The sequence below is a fragment of the Taudactylus pleione genome, unplaced genomic scaffold (genome assembly GCF_031769625.1).
Source record: "Taudactylus pleione unplaced genomic scaffold, aTauple2 ptg000039l, whole genome shotgun sequence".
Lineage (NCBI taxonomy): Eukaryota > Metazoa > Chordata > Amphibia > Anura > Myobatrachidae > Taudactylus > Taudactylus pleione.
The window spans coordinates 10172136-10190410 of record NW_028284441.1 but is presented as its reverse complement, the minus strand read 5'-3'; positions in this window follow the sequence as shown (position 1 = coordinate 10190410).

Here is an 18275-nt window from a genome sequence, read left to right as displayed (position 1 = left end):
CTAGAAACCGCCAGCTCAGCTTACCTGTCTGCACAGAGGGCCTGATTCAGCAAGGAATGCAGTTGCTTATACGCACGCAATAGGCCGATTGTTGCGTACTGCGCATGGATCACAGTGCGCAAACTAGCCATTGCGCTCGGGACTCGCGAACGCAGAGGATACGCAGACCCATGGCAGAGTGAGCGACAGGAAGTGCTGTTTGTGGGTGGTGACAGGGGTGCTGGTCGGGTGAACGCAGTCGTGCCAGTGCTTTTCAACGCTGTTGCATGGGCGTGCATAAATTAGCCACTGCAAAACCAGACGCTGCCTGAGGTCTCAGCGTGCGCTGAAGTTAGCAATTCCTGAGTAAGGTCTGGGCTTCCCTAAGTGTCCGATGTTACTCGATGTTACCGAATGTTTCTCTATGTTATTAAAGTATATGGATGTGAGTATGGGGAAGTGGGCGTTCTTATGTCAGGCTGCGATCGCAATGCGAATGCAAACATTTAAATAGCACTGGTGATATTAGCAATGCAGGTGCGTGCGTATAAGCAGAATAGCGATCCGTAGTGAATCAGGCCCAGGGGCAGCACCTGAGCGCTCCTTACCCAAAGCATGGGTCTTATTAGCCACCCACCCGTTACCTAGTCACCATCTAGGACTAACATCTGGGCGTATCTATAATGGGTCCAGGTTGTGCGGTGTACACGGGCGCCTGTATACAGGGGGGCCCAGATCACACATCCTGCACTCTCCGAACTCCAGCACCAGCGGTAGCAGCCCTGTACAAATCGCCTGGAAAAAGGCTGCTGCGGCCACTTTCCTGCCATTTTGCGCATGTGCTGTAGGGAAATCACTGGAAAAATTACAGCTGCACCATTTCCCTGGTGACCTGCACATGCGCAGTAGACTCTGGGCACAGACTAGTGCCCAGAGTCTACTGCTGCGATCACAGTGCGCTGCCGGTCGCCAGGGAGACAGGAAGGGGCCCCGGACGAAGACTGCACACGGGCCCCCACCTCTCTTAATACTCCCATGGACAACCCCTTACATTTGCGTCCAATCTGCACTGCTTCTTTGTACATACATAATCGGGCGCGTACGAGGTGCGACTCAGATGCATGCACATACAAAAAGACATCGCTCCGCTATGTCCGACTCAGAATAAGGCCCATACCGTGTTTGGGCACATAAATATTTTCAAACATAAGGGATCAGCAAGTCCCTATTTATAAATAGTTTTATATATAAGGGACCAAAAAATTAATAACACATCATGTTATTATCAGTTGGAGCATATAAGTTTTAAAAACGATTAAGTGGACCAGTCCTTTATCCCTTATCACTGCAGCTGATAAACTTACATTACATGTAGTTTTTCAAGCATTGGTCAAAGAAAGAATTGATAACAATGTTTGCACTGTAGTTCTTAATGTTCTTAATGTCAGTCGGGCAACAGCAATAAAAATAAATGACTGGACAGAACTTTTAAGTGTCAAATCAGGAGCTTTGGTTAGAGCATAACATTGAATGGGTGTGATACGGCATGTTGGTGGTCAGGATGTATCCGTTCAAAAGACCGACAACGGCATCCCGATCGTCAGCATGCCGACACGGGCTCCGTGAGTACACGAACCCTCCCTTCCAGCATCATAAGCCACCGCCCCCTAACCCTCCCCATTAGTGCCTAAACCTAACCCTCCCCCCTTAATGCCTAAACCTAAATCCCCCCGGTGGAGCCTAACCCTAAACCGCCCCCACCCTTGTGGTGCCTAAACTTAACCTCCTTCCCCAGAACCTAACGCTAACACTCCCCCCCCCCCCCCGCGCGGCGTAAAACTATACTTACACGCTGTATCATCATTAGGGATGCCGGGCTGTGGGCTTTAGACATCGGCATCTCATACCACATCTGGATTCCAACGCTGGTCTTTAGTAGTACTTCGGGATTTAGGCTTTGGGGTTTTGACGGCCGGCATTCCAAATGCCGGAAAATTAACTACATCCCCATTGAATGTGTTTCTTCCTGTGCAACAGGGATCCTTGTGCCCTCGCCCTACTCATAGCACTTTTTGAATAGAAATAAATAAGCATTATTTATTATTTTTTTAAAGATGTTCCTGGGTAGGGCATAGCTTCCATACAGGAAACGTGTATCTAGGCTGTCTGTAATTTATACATCTGGGTAAATTACACATTTACACAGCAAACACTGCACTGTAACTGCTCCGCCCACAGCAATTGCAGCACAGAAGTACTTTGATCTCCCTGGACAAAAAAAAAAGCCCTGCAAATTGCCAAAAAAATATTTAAAGCAGGGAGGAGCAGACCCAAAGCTCAGCAGAAAATACCTTTACCATGACATCAGCTGGCTAATAATCTGAGGTTATACAGTTTATTACAGGGACAGCACTATGTGAGGTGGGTGGAGCTAGACTGAAATAGGAAACTCCAGGTTTCTTAAAATCTCAAAGCTACACATAGACCAGAGACAGGTGATGTCTACAATCCTAAATGCTTGGGCAATAGTGTCTTGCAATCGATAGGATCAGGGAACAGGGCTCTACTATACCATATGGGAATTTGTTGCTCTTCCAACTGCTATATGTAGATGCAGCTGAAATGCAGTATTCCTTGAATAAAACCATCAGAATGCAGTTATCATTAACGTTTATTTATATGGTGCCAGCATATACCATTGCGCGTTACAGAACTGGAAACAAAACAGTAATAAAACAAGACTGGGTAAGAGTTAAAGGAAGCTCCATAAAGTAGCTGTGTAATACCCCTTTTACACTTGCTCCAATAACCCGTGTTATTGCACGTGAACGCGCAGCAACCCGGGTTACTGTGCAGGGTTGAAGGGCCAGGTTGAAATAAGCCAGGTCGAGCATTTCAACCCTGGTCACGAGATGGGTTGAACCAGGCTTGCCGACTTTCTGGCTGCCCCTTCCGTGAGGAAGCATCCAAATCGGCATTACAGGGGGGCGTGGCCATCGCGAGGAGGTGGGGCCGGCCAGATGATGTGTGTATATGGGTGGAGCGGGGGGCAGGGCCACGAGATCGCATAATTTATAATTTTCGCCCCGCTCCACTACACAATGCTGATATTACAGGCTTGTGAAGCAGGGGGCAGAGCCAAAATTACGCGATTCAGTGTGAATCACGTCACGGCCCCCCTGCTGCGGGGGTTTCTAAGGTAAGTGCGTGAGGATAAGAGGGTTGTGCGGCAGCCGGGAGGATTGCCTGCCTTCCCGGAAGGTCGGGAGCGGCACTCGATTTTCGGGAGGCTCCCGACCAAATCGGGAGGGTGGGCAAGTATGGGTTGAACGCATGTTTAACCCGGCTCGTGATGCAGTGTGAACGGCTAATGCGATGCGATCTGGGTCCCATTCACTAAATAGGAAGCTTGGAGATGATTTCATTCTGTACAAGTCATATGACCAGCTTTGCCTGTAAGTTCAAAATAGTCATGCCTCTACTGCCTGAACATCTGTAGCTTTCATTGAATTACTGTATATATACAAACTCTATAACTCTTGGTTTACGATCTCAAGAAATCCAGCATATAACGACCATTTGCGCATTCCCTACACGCAGGTCATTCACCATCCCCAATTCATGGTCGGTGGTCTCCCTGACCTGTTTTCTAAACGCTCTGTGAGTTGTGTGCTGTAATAGTTGTTTTTGACAATGTTGTGCGTTGTTGAAGAGCACCCTACGATAGCAAATCCCTCCGACTGTGAAGTGAGGAGTGTTATTCGATTCTAGAATGCTGAAAAGGTGAGACCTGACAAAATGTATCATCAATTAAAGCAGGTTTCTGGTGATGTGATAATGAATGAAAGGAATGTGAGAAAGTGGTGTGAAATATTCAACAATGGACATATAAACATGCATGACGAAGATCGACCAGGACGCCCATCACTTGTGACTGTTTTTGCTGGTAGGTTTTCGATCATCCACCCTATAGTCCGGACCTTGGGCCTGATTCAGACCCGTTCGCTAGTTGCGGCCGCTCGCTCCCAGCGTATGGAAATTCAGTTAAGTGACGTCAAGGCAGCCGCTCGCACAGCAAGACATAAGCATGCCCACTATGTCTTGGCGAGCGATCACTTTGTGTTTATAGACGCCCACCAGCCTATCTTTAGCCGCCCACTAGCGTACGTCATCTCCAGTAAGTATATACAACCATCGGGAACCATCGGAACAGACAGCAGCGCTTGCGGTTGACTGTACCCTACCGCAAGCACTGCGAGCAGTTGTGTAAAAATCTCCCAGGTGACATATACTATGACGCTGCCTGTTAATTATGCACGCCTCTGAAACGGCGTTGAAACACTCTGGCACGCCTGCGTCCGTAACTCCACTCCCCCGTTACTACTGCCCTGCCCCTGTTACCACCCACACACGGCCTCTCCTGTCACTCATTCTACTGGGCTGTCTTAGCAGGGCGAGCGAGCACATTCCGATGGCTCGTACTAGTTTGTGCATGCGCATTGTGAACAATACGCATTCGCACATTAGCGAACATCGTCTGCAACGAGCGGCCGCTTGCTAGCGAACGGGTCTGAATCAGGTCCCTTGCTCCAAGTAACTTTCACATTCTCATTCTCATTAAGCTCAAAGAGTTCCTGGACGGAAAATGTTTTGAAAGTGATGACGAGATGAGGCCTGCAGTCAACAACTGGTTCAATGGACTGGCGGCAGCTGAGTACAACAAGGGGATTCTAAAGCTTGTGCACAGATATGATAAATGCTTAAATGAAGGAGCTGATTATGGCCCTGATTCAGACCCACTCGCGAGCGTCTGTCCGCTCGCAAGTGGGTCGATGTTCTGCACTGAGCATGCGCACGACGGAGGGAGCTCCGTCGTGCGCATGCGCCAGACGCGACGAGCGAAGGACTTTCCTTCGCTCGTTGTGTCTGATCAAAGGGGGCGTGCTGTCGATGTTGATTGACAGCACGCCCCCTTTGGTGGGCGTGCCTCCCTGCCGGGGGCGTTCCTAAGGGAACGCCTCCCGTCAGAAGCCGGCCCACTGACATCACTAGTGATGTCAGTGGGAGTGATTTTGGCTCTGATAGAGCCAAAATCACTCCGGGCCTTCCGGTTGAAAACCTCAACCGCAGGCTCCGGCACGCAGTTTCGATGGTCGCGATGGTCACGACCATCGCGGCCATCATACTGCACGCTCGTATAGGCTGTGGGTGGTGACCCACAGCTATACGAGCGTCCAGGAGGACGCTCCATAGTTATGGAGGCCGGCCCTCATTCAGAGCGTGCGCTCTGCTCAGAGCGTACGGCTCTGAATGAGGGCCTATGTGTAGAAATAGACTAAGATACTCTGGGCATGATTAATGTTTGAAAGGAATTGCACAGCCTCAAGGAGGCGGCTGAGCAATTCCATGTCATAAAAATTCAACTGCAATAGGAGGCATCTGTAGGAGATAGACGCCTCCTGTTAGCATCTTCGAGATCGGAGTGCTGCGTGTGAGCACGCAGGCTTGGATCACCATCGCGATCATCGGTCGAGACTCACGATGGTTTCAGGCACTGGCCAACCTGTCTAAGCTAAAGCTTACTTAGGCTGGTCGTAGGATCCAGACAAACAGGTCCAGAAGTCTCGTCACGCCTTCAAAATGGGAGCGACATCCCTGTTTTAAAGAACGGTGCCAGATGCCGCCCCCGCTTTGCCCCTTAAACGCCGCAGCATGTCAGTCATGCTGCGGCTGACGGGGCTACGAGTGATATCGCAATGCCCTTTCTGCACATGCACAGAATGGGTCTTGCGCCTGGGCAGACCCCAAACATCTTATTTGTACGTAAACCACTGGGTTTACGTACAAATTAGGGGTGTGCACCGGCCACTTTTCGTGTTTTGTGTTTTGGTTTTGGATCTGGATCTTTCTTCGTGTTTTGGATCTGGATTGGTTTTGCCAAAACCACCCTTCCTTGTTTTGGGTTCTGGGTTTTGTGTTTTGGATCTGTATTTTTTTGAAAAAAAGCATAAAAACAGCTAAAATCATAGAATTTGTGGGTTTTTCTGCTCCTATGCTATTATTAACCTCAATAACCTTAATTTCCACTCATTTCCAGTCTATTCTGAACACCTCACACCTCACAATAGTGTTTTTATGTCCAAAAGGTTGCACCGAGGTAGCTGGATGACTATGCTAAGCGATACGAGTGGGCGGCACAAACACGTGGCCCATCTAGGAGTGGCACTGCAGTGGCAGACAGGATGGCAGTTTGAAAAACTAGGCCCCAAACTGTACATAATGCAAATGCAAAGAAAAAAAAGAGGTGCAAGATGGAATTGTCCTTGGGCCCTGCCACCCACCCTTATGTTGTATATACAGGTCATGCACACTTTAACAAACCAATCATTTCAGCGCCAGGGTCTGCCACACGACTGTGGCTGAAATGATTGGTTCGTTTGGGCCCCCACAAAACAAGCTGGCAATTAATCTGTCCCTGCACAAACTGGCTCTACGGAGGCAAGATGTCGTCCTCATCCTCCTCATCCACCGATTCCTCACCCTCTTCAGTGTTATGTACATCCTCATCCTCACAGAGTATTAACTCGTCCCCGCTGGAATCCACCACCATAGGTCTCTCTGTACGTTCTGGAGGCTGGTCTCCCTGGAAGAGTTGATAATTCATTTTTATGAACATCATCTTCTCCACATTTTGTGGAAGCAACCTCCTACGCCTTTCGCTGACAAGGTTCCCGGCTGCACTAAACACTCTTTCGGAGTACACACTGGAGGGGGGGGCAACTCAGGTAAAATAGAGCCAGTTTGTACAGGGGCCTCCAAATTGCATCTTTTTCCAGCCAGTACAGGTACGGACTGTCTGACATGCCTACTTGGATGCTGTCATCGATGTAATCCTCCAACATTCTGTCAATGGTGACAGTATCATATGCAGTGACAGTTGACATGTCAGAAATTGTTGCCAGGTCCTTCAGTCCGGACCAGATGTCCAAACTTGGTCCTGCCTGCCCTGCATCACCGCCAGTGGGTTGCTTAGGATACCTAAGTTTTTTCCTGGCAGCCCCAGTTGCAGGAGAAAATGAAGAAGGAGCTGTTGACATGTCACGTTCCGCTTCAGCTGACAGTGTTTTCACCAGCAGGTCTTTGCAAATCTGCAGGCTTGTGTCAGCCGGAAAGAGAGACACCACATAGGCTTTAAACCTAGGATCGAGCACGGTGGCCAAAATGTAGTGGTCTGATTTCAACAGATTGACCACCCTGGAATCCTGGCAAAGCGAATGAAGGGCTTCATCCACAAGTCCCACATGCCGAGCGGAATCGCTCTGTCTTAGCTCCTCCTTCACTTTCTCCAGCTGCTTCTGCAAAAGCCTGATGAGGGGAATGACCTGACTCAAGCTGGCAGTGTCTGAATTGACTTCACGTGTGGCAAGTTTGAAGGGCTGGAGAACCTTGCACAACACGGAAATCATTCTCCACTGTGCTTGAGTCAGGTGCATACCCTCTCCTTTGCCTATGTCATAGGTGGATGTATAGGCTTGAATGGCCTTTTGCTGCTCCTCCATCCTCTGAAGCATATAGAGGGTTGAGTTCCACCACGTCACAACCTCTTGCTTCGGGTGATGGCGGGGCAGGTTCAAGAGTGTTTGCTGGCGCTCCAGTCTTCGGCACGCAGTCGCTGAATGGCGAAAGTGGCCAGAAATTTAATAAATAAGGTGATACATCTACCCAGTGGGCTGTCACAGTCATATAGTCCTTAGTCTGCCCTGTTCCACTTGTCCACATGTCCGTGGTTAAGTGGACATTGGGTACAACAGCATTTTTCAGGACACTGAGGACACTTTTTCTGACGTTTCTGTACAGTCTCGGTATCGCCTGCCTAGTGAAGTGGAATCTAGACGGGATTTGGAACCGGGGACACACTACCTCCATCAATTGTCTAAATCCCACTGCACTAATGGCGGATACCGGACGCACGTCTAACACCAACATAGCAGTCAAGGCCTCAGTTATACGTTTTGCTTCAGGATAACTGCTGTCGTACTTCATCCTCCTCGCTAAGGACTGTTGGAGGGTCAATTGTTTAGTAAAAGTAGTGGTGTTCCTACTTCCTCTTTGGGATGATGAACGACTCCCAGCAGCAGCAACAGCAGCAGCGGCAGCAGGAGGCGTAGCAATGCAGGGTCCTCCGGAGGAATCCCGGATAGGAGAGTCAGTCATGCAGTGATATGGCCTGCAGGACTACTTCCGATCCTGACTAAGGAGGAAATTGACGAGGAGGGATTTGACGGTGTGGTTTGCAGGCGCTTGGATACAACAGGACAACGGGATTTAGGTGTCCCTGGACTGCTTACGGTCTTAGCCAAAGTTTCTGAACTTGACAGTAACTTTTTATGAACGCGCTGCAGGTGCCGTATAAGGGAGGATGTTCCTAGGTGGTTAACGTCCCTACCCCTACTTATTTCACCTTTACATATGGTACATATGGCAAGACAGTTGTTGTCCGGATTTGGATAGAAATATTGCCAGACCAAAGAGGTGGAATGTTTGGTCTTCTGCCCAGGCATTACTGTGATGGGCTTTTTCATCCCACGGACAACAACTGTCTCCCCGGAGCCTGATTTAAACAAACCACATCACCATCAGAATCCTCCGCGCCAACTTCCTCCTCAGCGCCAGCTACACCAGTATCCTCATCCTGTTGTACTTCAACAGTGACATCTTCAATTTGCATATCAGCAAGTGGACTGTGGGTGCTCCTTTCAGCACTTGCAGGGGGCGCGCAAATGGTGGAAAGAGCCACCTCTTCCCGTCAAGTGCTGGGAAGGTCAGGCATCGCAACCACCACCACAATTGGACTCTCCTTGGGGATTTGTGATATCTTCTTAGAACGCACAGTTCTTCGCTGTGCTTTTGCCAGCTTAACTCGTTTGATTTTTTTAGTGGGAGGAGGGCTTCCATCGTCATGTGAAGCTGAACCACTAGTCATGAACATAGGGAAAGACCTTAGCCATTCCTTGCCACTCCATGTCGTAAATGGCATATTGGCAAGTTTACGTTTCTCTTCAGATGATTTAAATGTTTTTTTCAAGGTCATTTTCCTGAACTTTGTCATTTGGGATTGTATGTGCCCTCTACTATGACATTGGGCAACGGCCTTGGCAGATGACGTTGATGGCATATTATCTTCTATGTCATGACTAGTGGCAGCAGCGGCTCTGTTAGAGCCGAAAGCTCTCTGGGGCTTGCGATGAACGAGACCCTACCACAAGGGTCTCGTCGCAAGCCCGATGGTCGCGATGGTCTTGACCATCGTGACCATCATCATGGCCGCTCGCTATAGCTGTGGGTGGTCACCCACAGCTATGCGAGCAGCCAAGAGGCCGCTCCAAAAAAAAAAAGCCCGACCCTGATTCAGAGCGAGCGCTCTGAATCAGGCCCTCTGTGTGTAAAAAATAAAATTAAAAAAAGGATAAAAAATTCTTGATTTGTTACAACTATGCTGTATTTTTTTCTGGATTAACCTCGTACCTTATATGCACCTATGCATGTGGTAAACAAATGAGACCAGGGGCATATCTACAATGGGTGCAGGGTGTGCGGGGAACACGGGCCCCTGGATCCAGGGGAGCCCTGCACCGCACACCCTGCACCCATAATAATACTTACCTCTCCGGATTGCCACGTCGGCGCGGGGTTCCAGCGCTGTAAAACTACTGGAATATGGCCGCCGCGGCCATTTTTCCGTCGTTTGCGCATGGGCAGTACAGGGAAAATGTCCGCCGCGGCCAGTTTCCCGTTGCCCTGTGCATACACTATAGACTCTGGGCACACTCTAGTGCCCAGAGTCTATAACTCCGGCGCTGGACGCGCACAGCTCAGTGCGCTGCCGGCCGCCGGGCGGAGAGGAGGGAGCCCGTGTCGGAGACTGCACACGGGCTCCCTCCTCTCTAGAAACGCCCCTGAATGAGACGTATGGTATTTCCAATCAATATGTGTTGTAATTTAAAATTGGAGCTACATTAGGATGGAGTCACTAAAACTATTTAAAGACCAGCCATAAACATCATCTGACAAACTTAGTTGGGTGAGTAGGATCATGATTAGGGACTGCCATGATAATGGAGGTTGCGGTCGAGTTAATGATTGTTAATGGATGCTTCTATTCTAGAACTGATCTGCTGATTAGCAGTGCATTTACAAGGCACATAGAAGTGATGCAGTCCTATCTAAGTACTAAAGAAATATAGGCACTAAATAAATAATGATCCTACTATTTAAATAATGCCCTATATGTTAATAAATATTGAATGCTCCACCACAATAATTAATATTGTTAGCCAATAGCCACCATAAACAAAAACAAAAAAAAGATTGTGGCAAAACAAATACTAACCTAACATCTTCATCCCATCTTTGATGTATTTAGTAAGATAGGTGCATGATGTATTTATTAGTTTTGGGGGCATTATTCATTTCATTCTTGATGGGGCAATTATTTTTACTTTATTAGGGGTACAACTCTTTTAGTTTGCACTTGTGGTACTACCTGTACAAATTTGCACTGTCTGCCATGTGCATGTATGTGTTGGTAGTTCTGCAAGTGCCAGCATGCAAACACACTAAAGGAGCATACACACGGTACGATTAAAATGCACGATAGGAACGATAACGATATCGATCATATCGTTATTGTTCATGTCGTGCATTTTTCGGTGACTCCAACCCACCAACGACCTGCGATGCGTGGACACGTATGGATGATAAAGATATCGTCCATCGACCGTGCACGCAGGCCAACCTGGTCGATATCTATACTATAGGGACCCGCAATTGTTGATCGTGGGTAGTTGGCCGTTGGTGGTGTGCTGAATGATCGATATCAATTATCCAGCACACCCAGGAGATCATTCAACGATATCGTTATTGTTGATGATCGTCCCGTGTGTATGCACCATTAGGGATATTGAGTTGTTGCCCACGGCAACCAATCAGATTCTAGCTATTATCTTCTAGAACAGTGATTCCCAACCTCGGTCCTCAAAGCACACTTTGGGGTCTATTTACTAAGCAGTGTTAGGAGACATAGTGAAAAGTGATAGGAAAGTGATAAGGTGCCAGCCAATCAGCTCCCAACTGTAATTTTTCAAACACAGCCTGTGAGATGACAGTTGGGAGCTAATTGGCTGGCACCTTATCACTTTCTTATCACTTTTTACTCTGTCTTCTAACACTGCTTAGTAAATAGACCCCTAACAGTCCTGGTTTTGGTGATATTCAGGCTTGTGCACAGATGGTTAAATCAAAATAACTGAGGTACTAATTAAGTCACCTGTTAAGCTGCCCATCTATTACACTATGCGGGGATGACGGCACGATTACGACGCCGTCGTCTCCCGTGGGGTGGAGTGCATACACTGAACTTTCAGTGTATGCAGATCAATCATCCCCGAACATTTCAACCTGACGGCGGTCGTCAGGTTGACCGTCATGTTCGGGAGATGATTGATGTTAAAAACGACCAGCGGGCGCGCGCATCGCTAGTCGTTCTTAACCTTTTACTGCCCGATTTGCGGGCAATTACCAAGCGATAGAGTGATAACGACCGTCATTATCACTCCATCACTAGGTTTAATCGCCTAGCGGATGGGCAGCATTAGTGTGCCTTGAGGGCTGTGTTGGGAACCCCTGTTCTAGAAGGTGCTAGATATTTTTTCTGGATATATGTCATGCAGTTTTGCAAACTGCAGTCATAGAGTACACACCTCGCAAACCTGCAATTGTTTTTAAAAAAAGAAACAAATAAAAATCACAGGATGATTTCAAACTTTCAAAACGTGATATTTAATGTGCCTTTAGTAAATCTAACCTTTACCAGACCACACTGTATATACAAACAAAAAAGTAGTTTTTTTGCACATAAATGAACCTAGGCCTAAAACACAGGGCCTGATTCAGAGCTGCTCGTAAGCGGCCGCTCGTTCGCTCCGAGTGATGTTCGCACAACTGCGCATGCGTATGGGTTGTAATTAGGGGTGTGCACCGGCCACTTTTCGTGTTTTGTGTTTTGGTTTTGGATCTGGATCTTTCTTCGTGTTTTGGATCTGGATTGGTTTTGCCAAAACCACCCTTCCGTGTTTTGGGTTCTGGGTTTTGTGTTTTGGATCTGTATTTTTTTGAAAAAAAGCATAAAAACAGCTAAAATCACAGAATTTGTAGGTTTTTCTGCTCCTATGCTATTATTAACCTCAATAACCTTAATTTCCACTCATTTCCAGTCTATTCTGAACACCTCACAATAGTGTTTTTATGTCCAAAAGGTTGCACCGAGGTAGCTGGATGACTATGCTAAGCGACACGAGTGGGCGGCACAAACACGTGACCCATCTAGGAGTGACACTGCAGTGGCAGACAGGATGGCAGTTTGAAAAACTAGGCCCCAAACTGTACATAATGCAAAGAAAAAAAAAGAGGTGCAAGATGGAATTGTCCTTGGGCCCTCCCACCCACCCTTATGTTGTATAAACAGGACATGCACACTTTAACAAACCAATCATTTCAGCGCCAGGATCTGCCACACAACTGTGGCTGAAATTATTGGTTCGTTTGGGCCCCCACAAAACAAGCTGGCAATTAATCTGTCCTTGCACAAACTGGCTCTACGGAGGCAAGATGTCATCCTCATCCTCCTCATCCACTGAATCCTCACCCTCTTCAGTGTTGTGTACATCCTCATTCTCACAGAGTATTAATTCGTCCCCGCTGGAATCCACAACCACAGGTCCCTCTGTACGTTCTGGAGGCTGGTCTCCCTGGAAGAGTTGATAATTCATTTTATGAACATCATCTTCTCCACATTTTGTGGAAGCAACCTCCTACGCCTTTCGCTGACAAGGTTCCCGGCTGCACTAAACACTCTTTCGGAGTACACACTGGAGAGGGGGCAACTCAGGTAAAATAGAGCCAGTTTGTACAGGGACCTCCAAATTGCTTCTTTTTCCTGCCAGTACAGGTACGGACTGTCTGACATGCCAACTTGGATGCTGTCACCGATGTAATCCTTTAACAGACAGACGCACGCTTGTCGCTGCTGCTTTGAGGATGCAAGTGCGGCTACAGCCCACACAATTCACAAAGACAGAAAAAAGAATATTTTTATTGTTTGTGTAGCACACTTTGAGGGTGTCACCACCCTTTAACAGACAGACGCATGCTTGTCGCTGCTGCTTTAAGGATGCAGGTGCGGCTACAGCCCACACAATTCACAAAGACAGAAAAAAGAAGAAGAATATTTTTATTGTTTGTGTAGCACACTTTGAGGGTGTCACCACCCTTTAACAGACGGACGCACGCTTGTCGCTGCTGCTTTGAGGATGCAAGTGCGGCTACATCGCACACAAGTCACAAACACATTAAAAAAATATTTTTTTATTTTTTGGAGCACTTTGAGAGTTACACCACCCTTTAACAGACAGACGCACGCTTGTCGCTGCTGCTTTAAGGATGCAGGTGCGGCTACAGCCCACACATTTCACAAAAACCAAAAAAAAAGAACAATATTTTAATTGTTTGTGTAGCACACTTTGAGGGTGTCACCACCCTTTAACAGACAGACGCATGCTTGTCGCTGCTGCTTTAAGGATGCAGGTGCGGCTACAACCCACACAATTCACAAAGACAGAAAAAAGAAGAAGAATATTTTTATTGTTTGTGTAGCACACTTTGAGGGTGTCACCACCCTTTAACAGACAGACGCACGCTTGTCGCTGCTGCTTTGAGGATGCAAGTGCGGCTACATCGCACACAAGTCACAAACACATTAAAAAAATAGTTTTTTATTTTTTGGAGCACTTTGAGAGTTACACCACCCTTTAACAGACAGACGCACGCTTGTCGCTGCTGCTTTGAGGATGCAAGTGCGGCTACAGCCCACACAATTCACAAAGACAGAAAAAAAAAGAACAATATTTTAATTGTTTGTGTAGCACACTTTGAGGGTGTCACCACCCTTTAACAGACAGACGCACGCTTGTCGCTGCTGCTTTAAGGATGCAGGTGCGGCTACAGCCCACACATTTCACAAAGACCGAAAAAAAAGAACAATATTTTAATTGTTTGTGTAGCACACTTTGAGGGTGTCACCACCCTTTAACAGACAGACGCACGCTTGTCGCTGCTGCTTTAAGGATGCAGGTGCGGCTACAGCCCACACAATTCACAAAGACAGAAAAAAAAGAACAATATTTTAATTGTTTGTGCAGCACACTTTGAGGGTGTCACCACCCTTTAACAGACAGACGCACGCTTGTCGCTGCTGCTTTAAGGATGCAGGTGCGGCTACAGCCCACACAATTCACAAAGACAGAAAAAAGAAGAAGAATATTTTTATTGTTTGTGTAGCACACTTTGAGGGTGTCACCACCCTTTAACAGACAGACGCACGCTTGTCGCTGCTGCTTTAAGGATGCAGGTGCGGCTACAGCCCACACAATTCACAAAGACAGAAAAAAGAAGAAGAATATTTTTATTGTTTGTGTAGCACACTTTGAGGGTGTCACCACCCTTTAACAGACAGACGCACGCTTGTCGCTGCTGCTTTAAGGATGCAGGTGCGGCTACAGCCCACACATTTCACAAAGACAGAAAAAAAAAGAACAATATTTTAATTGTTTGTGTAGCACACTTTGAGGGTGTCACCACCCTTTAACAGACAGACGCACGCTTGTCGCTGCTGCTTTGAGGATGCAGGTGGAATCTAGACGGGATTTGGAACCGGGGACACACTACCTCCATCAATTGTCTAAATCCCACTGCACTAATGGCGGATACCGGACGCACGTCTAACACCAACATAGCAGTCAAGGCCTCAGTTATACGTTTTGCTTCAGGATGACTGCTGTCGTACTTCATCCTCATCGCTAGGGACTGTTGGAGGGTCAATTGTTTAGTAAAAGTAGTGATGTTCCTACTTCCTCTCTGGGATGATGAACAACTCCCAGCAGCAGCAATAGCACTAGGAGGAAGTGGTTCTTGATCTTTCCCTATTTTATTTTTATCGGAGAAAGTTTGGTCCTCCATTTATGTTATATTGATATATACGTGCGGCTAAGACGCACACAAACACAGAAAATATTTTTATATTTTTGCTGGAGAGTAGTGCACTTTGTGGATTACACCACCCTTTAAGAAATGAGCCAGCCGGCTCTTTACTTATGGGACACAGGCGCACGCTTGGCGCTGCTCCTTTGTTGATGCACGTGCAGCCACAGTGCACACAAGTCACAAACACAGAAATTTTATTTTGTAAATTGGCTTGGAGTGTACTTTGGGGGTTACAGCACCCTTTAACGGTCAAGCCAGCCGGCCCTTTACTTATGACACAGGCGCACGCTTGGCACTACTTTGTTGATGCACGTGCGGCTACTGCGCACACAATTCACAAACACAGAAAAAATATTGTTATTTGGTTTGGAGTGTACTTTGGGGGTAACAGCACCCTTTAACGGTCAAGCCAGCCGGCCCTTTACTTATGACACAGGTGCACGCTTGGCACTACTTTGTTGATGCACGTGTGGCTACTGCGCACACAATTCACAAACACAGAAAATATTTTTTTTTTTGGTTTGGACTGGAGTGTACTTTGGGGGTTACAGCACCCTTTAACGGTCAAGCCAGCCGGCCCTTTACTTATGACACAGGCGCACGCTTGGCACTACTTTGTTGATGCACGTGTGGCTACTGCGCACACAATTCACAAACACAGAAAATAATTTTTTTTTTGGTTTGGACTGGAGTGTACTTTGGGGGTTACAGCACCCTTTAACGGTCAAGCCAGCCGGCCCTTTACTTATGACACAGGCGCACGCTTGGCACTACTTTGTTGATGCACGTGCGGCTACTGCGCACACAATTCACAAACACACAAAAAATATTATTTTTTTAGCACTTGGGGGGAGCACCCCTGATGGACAGAGCACCCCCTGGACAACACTACAGCACCCCTTTAGGACTGGGACACTGCACAGGACTTTGGAGTGGACACAGCCCCTATGGAGAACTGACTGCACAACACAGTCCAGCCAGCCCCTATGGACTTTGAAGTAGTGGACACAGCCCCTAATAACAACAGCAGCACAGCACAACACAGCCAGCCCCTATGGACTTTGAAGTAGTGGACAACAGCAGCACAGCGCAGCACAGCACAGCACAGCACTACTCTGCACTACACTACACTACACAGCCCAGCCAGCCCTAACTCCCACCCTCCCTCTTCACTGTCCACAGCCGAGTGAGAAAATGGCGCCGACGCGGGTACCTTATATAGGATCCAAAACCCGCGAGACTCGGAAGGCGGGATGATGACGTTTTGCCTCGATTTCAGATCCGAGTCAGGCGGGAAAAGTCGAGCCTGACTCGGATCGGCCTCGGATCGGGGGGGCTCGGGGGGGTTCGGATTTCAGAAATCTGAACCCGCTCACCCCTAGTTGTAATGCGCATGCGCGAACCAGTCAGAGCGGTCGGAAATCGTGTGCTCGCAAAATAGCGAATGCCTGCTAATTTGAGTGACAGGATAAGGCATTTGTGGGGGGTAACAGGGGAAGGTGTTTGAAAACGGGGAGTGGAGATCCGAACGCAGGCGTGCCAAATGGTCAAAACAGGCGTTTTAAGGGTGTGCATAATTAACAAAGCAGCGTCATCGACCACGTCACTTGGTTGTCTTTTAGCCTGAACTGCTTGCATGATTGCGGTAGGAAAATGCTACCTACCACAAGCACTGCGAGCAGTTCATACGCCTTTCGATGTACTCGATTAATCAAATAAATAGCGGAGATGACGTATGATGCGAGCGGCCAGGGGGCGTTTTTTAAAAAATAGTGAGCGCATGTTTCGTTCGCTCGTTCAGACATAGAGGCGTCAACAGACCGCAAAGAGCGAGCGCTTAATTTAAATAGCCAGCCCCCTTTTCTGAACGAGCGTCCGCAACTACCGTCCAGCTCTGAATCAGGCCCACAGTACATTCCAGCTTTCATTTGACTGCTGTATGTAAGGCCTTTGAAAGTGGTGTGGATTTTAATAGAGATATATTAAACTTCACATCTTAAGGTGCGTACACACGGGATGATTTTTTTAACGATTTGTCATTAACGACGTCGTTATCGTTAAATCGTTCAAAAAAATTGTTCAGTATCTGAGGTAGAATGATGAACAAAAATCACAAATGCGTGCTCTCGTTTGCAGTTTTCGTTCATTGCCCGAACCTCCTGCCCAACCTGACGTTAATGTCGGGTTGAACATGTTCAGGGATGAGGGACGGAGCCCGACACTGAACGAAATCGTTATTCATTTCATTCAGTACTGTACTCAGTGTTGTTAACAACTCTGAGCACACCCCTGCCGGGGACACACAGGACGATTTTCATTTGGGGAGAAAATCGTCCCGTGTGTAGGCACCTTTACAATATACAGTCAGGTCCATAAATATTGGGACATTGGCCCTCATTCAGAGCCGCTCGTTAGCGGCAGTACGCTCGTTCCGAGCGATGTTTGCACATCTGCGCATGCGTACGGTTTTTAGTACGCATGCGCGAACCAGTCAGTGCGGCCGAAAATCGTTTGTACGCTATATAGCGAGTGCCTGCTATTTTGAGTGACAGAATGAGGCGTATGTGGGTGGTAACAGGGGAAGGTGCTTGAAAAGGGGGGAGTGGAATTCGAACGCAGGCGTGCTTAAAGGTCAAAACGGGCGTTTTAAGGGTATGCATAATTAATCCAGCAGCGTCATTGACCACGTCACTTGGTTTTTTTAAACTCAGAACTGCTCGCAAAATAGCGGTTGAAAAAACCAACCACAAGAATAGCGAGCAGTTCATACGCTGTACGATGTACTCGATTAATCAAATAAATAGCGGACATGACGTATGGTGCGAGCGGCCAGGGGGCGTTTTTATCAAATAAACGAGCGTATGTTTTGCTCGCTCGTTCAGACTTAGAGGTGTGAACAGACTGCAATTTGCGAACGGATCATTTGAATAGCCACCCCTTGTTTTTGAACGAACGACCGCAAATAGCAAACGGCTCTGGATGAGGGCCATTGACAGAATTTTCAGATTTTGGCCTCTATTCACCACCACAATGGTTTTGAAATGAAACAAACAAGATGTGCTTTAACTGCAGACTTTCAGAATTAATTTGAGGGTAATTACATCCAAATCGGGTGAACGGTGTAGGAATTACAACAGTTTCAATATGTGCCTCTCATTTTTTAATGGGCCAAAAGTAATGGGACTATCAACTCAAACGCT